Source organism: Mytilus californianus, unplaced genomic scaffold (genome assembly GCF_021869535.1).
Source record: "Mytilus californianus isolate M0D057914Y unplaced genomic scaffold, xbMytCali1.0.p SCAF_18, whole genome shotgun sequence".
NCBI lineage: Eukaryota > Metazoa > Mollusca > Bivalvia > Mytilida > Mytilidae > Mytilus > Mytilus californianus.
In genome coordinates this window covers 524,314-530,313 of record NW_026262666.1, presented here as the reverse complement: position 1 = coordinate 530,313, position 6,000 = coordinate 524,314, and the positions used below count along the sequence as shown (strand labels likewise).

Here is a 6,000-nt window from a genome sequence, read left to right as displayed (position 1 = left end):
TTGATTTTTTTGTGTTTATTCAGGTAAGAACTTGGAATATATTTATGCGTTTTATAAAAGGATTCGTGTCACTGCCCCACATTCGCTCCTTTCCGAGAGCATGCAGGAGTCGTTGATAGACGCCCTTTTTTGCATAACACCATCATCGCAAATATTGAAAGTTTGTGTTTGATTGTTTCAAATAGGATCCAATTTGATAAAGAAAAAAAAATGAAGCTCAACGTATAATAGTCTTAAGCTCGGGATCGCATAATATTTTTTGGTATATATGCAGATGCGTATACGTGAACGAATATGATACGGTTGATACGTTTTTAAATGACCGACCTCTATTTAAAGGTCCTTGATTGTCTGATGTGTTGTCCTAACTGTAATTTCCTCTATTGTTGTGTATTGGGTTAGGAGGCTCCTCGCGGGATGGATTGTAAGGTTGTCCGTTTACCATTATTTGGTCGTAAATTAAGGAAGCTCTTGTACCTCGGCGCTGGAGTTCTTTAAGTTTAGGAATCAACGCTTTAAGGCGATTGCTAATTTCGGTTGGATATTGTTGGTTCACTGAGAATTGTGGTTTTGATTTAAGTTTATCAGGTACAGATTTGCGTACACGTTCGTGATCACGGAAATTTGTAAATCTAGCGATGATATTGCGCGGCTTTCCGTCACGACGTTTCTTAAGTCTGTGTACGTTTTGAAATTGTATAAGATCTACACTAGGAATTTCAAGTTCTTTTTCTATAAAGTTTTTTATGACAGCTTCTGTAACTTCGTGATCATTATCATCGGTCTGTGGAATTCCGCCAAAAATAAGGTTATACTTCATAGAATGACTCTGACATGTCTGAAGTTTTAAGAAATCTTAATCCCTCAAATTGTTTGATTCAATTTCTATATCTTGTGTATAGTTTTCTATTATTCGCATTCTATCAGAAATTTCGTGGTGATGTTTTTCTTCAGTTTTTAAAATGTCTTCATGATTTTTCTGTGTCTCCTTAATTTCATCTATTTCTTGTCTCATCCCTGCTAAATTTCGGTCTATTGTTCCGAAACGTTCATCTAATTTTTTGTCAAGTTTAGAGAAGCGGTCAGTAAATTCAAAGTCAAACCGTTCAAGTCTTTGCATGGTTCATGATGTTTATTGAAGAAAATAACATTTCGATAGTAATATGTGTACGTTCACTATCAGTTGAGGCAGGAAATGGATGAGATGGAAACGGAGGTTGAGAATTGTAATATGCAGGATATGTAATGTCTGCTTGTGGTCTTGGAGCATTAGGTGGAACACTATCTGTCTGTGCTTGAAGACTATGTTGTGGGTGGAGTATCGTTGGTATACTTGTACATTCAAAAGTCTGATTCATAGGATTATGTTGATATTGTGTTGGAATAGTCACACTTCTGTTAGATAAATTATGAGGTCTGTTAGTATGCAAAGTGTCGTGAGCTTAGTTCCGACTAACAGAAGATCCACTGAAACTAAATGTTATTTATATACAATGTCATTATATGTTCCTGTTGGGTCAACAATTCTATAATCTTTATTTCGTCAGCACAAATATTTTTATTCTACACAGTATGTTTGTTTAGTTGTGCACTGGTGACTTTCTGACGAAACAATTATCACTATTCAATTTATTTAAAGAAATGTGTCACGTGGCTTAAAAATATAAAATCATGTGACCATTTACCTTCCTTTTTCCAAAGAAATTATCTATTTATAACACCCATACAGGTATGTTATTTTGATCATTATGTGTCTGTAAAATACAGTTATATTTTTCACAAACTCAAATACGCAAATATAATGTTGAGTTTGTTACCTTTTTTTTATTTCTATCATCTTTCGTTTCAATTCTTCATTGAGATGTGCATGATATGTTCGAACACGTTGAATGTTTTACTATATTTACCAATGTTACCTATTTTACCTGTTTTTTATTGTTCTCTTCGATTTTTTAAAGATTTATTTGTCTTTATTTTGTTTGTTTGTTTATTTAGTTAACAATTATCTTTGTAACGGCTAGACTCAAGCTAGCAGCCACTCGCTAGCAGCCACTCCGCTAGCAGCCAGTTTTCAGATATGTCTATAAACCCAAAAGTTGCATAAGACTCAAATGTTTTTTTTTATACTATATATAACGTTTTTTAATTTAACAATCGAAGACACCATGCATGAATTTAAGGGGTGGATCCAGGATTTTTGAAGGGGAAAAGGGAGGGGGGGGGGGGGGGGGTAATTGCCGAAAACATATACATATATCGATCGCTGATAGGAGGATTGCAAAAAAATGTTGAACGATTTTATCTGCCGAAAAAAAGAAGATATTTTTCCGTTTAAAGGGGAGGGTGTCGTACACCAACCACGCTTTATCTGAATCCTCCACTGAATTTTACATTTTCATTTTTTGTTCAAGAATTAAAAGACATTTGTATATTTTATTAGCACACCGCGCTGCACGTTGAAAGGGTGAGAAATAAATCAAAAAAAATATAGAACACTACAAGAGTGGAGAAATAAGGAATTTCTTTTTTAAAACACAATGTGAAGCAGCATTTTTCTTTAACAATTTAACCCTAAAAAGCACGGAAATGTGGAATAAAGTTTTTGTTATAAATCTTTAAAAAATATGATTTACCTCCCTTTAAAAATTATTACTTTAGAATAATTGAAATATAAAGTCTTCTTTGATGCGTAAAACAACAAATACTTGTATCATAAGGTGTCAAGCATTTATCTATTTACAATTAATGATCATGTAACAAACAATTGCAGAAATTATATATAATTAAGCTATTTTCAGTTTCATTTTATGCCCATTTCATGAGATTCATTATGATTATTCATGAACTTCGAACAACAATGGTGGTGGAAGGGGACGGGGTAACCGACTGTGCGAGGGCTGTATAGCTAGTGAAGGCTGTTAAAAACTCATCATTGTTGCACGGTAAGAAATTTTTACAAAGATAAAGATTAAAATACAATAACAGCAAACCAAGAATAGCTGAGATATTCAATACAAATGTTACAGAAAAAATATAAATATATCCCATTAAGCTTTAACATTGACAAATATGATGAAAAAAAAGGAAGGGACTACTATACTAGTCAACAAAAGAAACGATACAAGGCAATGTATTTTCCATATATCATCAAATTAAATACACTGTACCAAAGTAAATAACTGCCCTATTCGTCTAATTTTTACAGAGTGTTATTTTTCTCATCAAAACCAAAGCAAAAACGCGAAAAAAAATTCTAAAATTTTTGTTATTTCAAAAATCGTTTTTTCACCCAAAAATTCAAAAATCGGTGTTAGAACTTTAGACTGTTAAACTTAAACATGGTCTGCTTAAAATTTTGAATGCCTTTGCAGATATTTGAATACTTAATTATCATCTTCGAAATTAAGTGCCGACTTTTCTGCAAAATAAATTTGACCCCTGTGTTCAATAACTTGGTATTTTGTAACTTTCTAATTTGGTCATATTCTTTTAATCATATGCATTTGCTTTGTAAATGAATGTTTTTCATATGATAATTTAAAAGATTTTCCTATTTATTATATTTTATGATAAATTTTAGTTCAAACTTGTGTATCGTTTCTTTTGTTGACTAGTATAATTATTTTTAATTCGGTTGGGGGAATTTTAACTAGTTAGAACTGATAATAAGTAATGAAATGAATAAGCTAACCAAGACGAAGTGGTAACTGAACATAACCTATCATGTCGAAAACAGGATGAAATGAATATTCTACCCAAAATAAAGAATTGTTGTGAACGAAATCGAAAGTCAATTTTCGACGGCTTTGCCGGCCCCCAAAAATGAGCCTGCTTAGAAACCGGTAAACATGAATGACTATTGTGAAGCTAACCGGCGATAACAGTCGGCCGCTTACTATTTACTAGGGCAACCAGCAATAATATTCATGAGATGACCTGGGTTCGATGAAGTGTTGTAAGAAAATATCAATTATAAGGATAAAATAATGTTTGCTGATTATATTTGATATTGCTACAAATAACAATAAATTCTTAACTCAACGGGTGTCTTCTTCGAGGTCTGCGTTTACTTAATCAATTATAAAAAGGGGAACGCTTACGTGAACCGATAGTTTACAAATATTTTTCGGTAAATTATAAAAAATGCCAATTGAAACATCAATGAATAGCCTTTTATATTTAAACATTAAGCTGAACCAAAAATACAATCTACAGATGCTTCTTAGTAAAGACATATTCCATATAAGATTACAAAATGGTTCTTATTGAATTCTCTTACATGCCGACGTGATTTTTTACTGGTTTTAAATCACTTTCAGAATTATACAGTTCTCATATTATATACAATTTTTTTCAACCATATTTAACAGTTCAGACTAAAGATAAAACCAATTACCCCCACCCTATGCTGACAAAGTCGTACGGGTTTAGGGCATATGTACCATGAGACAGTTAGCGGTAACATCTGGTACCATGACCAACATGAATAATCTATAGGTTTGTACAGCCGGCAATAGTTCAGTTGGACAATGTGCATCAGAATATCAGGACCCCCCCCTCCCCCCCCCCCCCCAAAAAAAAAAACAAAACAAAACAAAACAAACCTGTTGACAAACTCGTACGGGTCTAGGCATAAATGATAATGGCCATTTTAGAGGCAATGTCATCTTCTTCTACCTCTTGTATCATGGCCAACGTGACGACTCTCTTAATTTGGCCAAACGGCATTAATTAAGTCGGACTATGTGACATACAAGGAAAGCAGGACCCACACAAGCTGAAAATCTCGTACGGGTCTAGACATAAATGCTATGGGCCATTTTAGAGGCAATGTCTTCTTCTACCTCTTGTATTATGGCCAACGTGACGTATCTCTTAGTTTGGCCAGCCGGCAATACTTAAGTCGAACTACGTGACATACTAGGATACCAGGACCCCGACAAGCTGAAAATCTCGTACGGGTCTAGACATGATAAACGCCATGAGCCATTTTAGAGGCAATATTTTCTTCTAACTCTTGTATTTTGGCCAACGTGACGTATCTCTTAGTTTGGCCAGCCGGCAATACTTAAGTCGAACTACGTGACATACTAGGATACCAGGACCCAGACAAGCTGAAAATCTCGTACGGGTCAAGGCATAAGTCCTATGGGTCATTTTAGAGGCATTGGTTTCTTTTACCGCTGGAATTATTGCCAACGTGATACATCTCTTAGTTTGATCAGCGGCAATAGTCGGACTATGTGACAAACCAGGTACCCCAACCCTATGCTTTAAACTCGTACGAGTCTAGAGCAGCAGTGCTGTGAGCCATTATAGAGGCAATGTATACTTTTACTCCTGGTATCATGGTTAACGTTAATAATCTCTTAGTTTGGCTAGCTGGCAATAGTTAAGTCGGACAATGTGACATCAGAACATCAGGACACTCACCCCCTCCCGCCAAAAAAAAAAAAAAAAAAAAACCCTGCTGACAAACTCGTACGGGTCTAGGCATAAATGCTTATGGCCATTTTAGATGCAATGTCGTCATCTTCTACCTCTTGTATCATGGCCAGCGTGACGACTCTTAGTTTTGCCAGCCGGCATTAGTACTAAGTCGGATTATATTTGTTGCATAGTGTGCTAGTGGCCTAATATGATATACATGGGGTCAGTGAATCCCCATATTCAATTTACTGATCCCATATATGTCAAAGTGATCAAGTCTTCAATACCTTAGTATTAAGAACCTTCTTCCATTGGTCTATACAAAAGCAAATGCTAAAAATAACAACTTGTCAGCTTTAAATGTGTTTTATGAATTTATTTCAATCGTTCATCGTCAATTTTTTCGTCTGTTGAAACCTTTTAGATTTTTCCTCAACACCGTGTTGTTTTTATAAAGGGACGTAACACCACTACTAATCGTGTATTGAAATAAGCTCCGCCTACTAACCCAATATGGAATATACACGGTCTCCATGCGGTTGCTTTTAACCAATCATATTCCTAGAAATG

At 34.8% G+C, this 6,000-nt stretch overlaps 1 protein-coding gene across 1 annotated transcript in view; it reads left to right on the top strand.

The window, feature by feature from the left end:
- Positions 1-1,668: 1,668 nt before the first annotated feature.
- LOC127726757 (E3 ubiquitin/ISG15 ligase TRIM25-like) overlaps positions 1,669-6,000 on the top strand; it is a 61,405-nt gene continuing 57,073 nt past the window's right edge. Inside the window, exon 1 of the mRNA XM_052234213.1 lies at positions 1,669-1,729. The gene's annotated coding sequence lies outside the window, so the exon portion shown is untranslated. The remainder of the gene's footprint in view (positions 1,730-6,000) is intronic.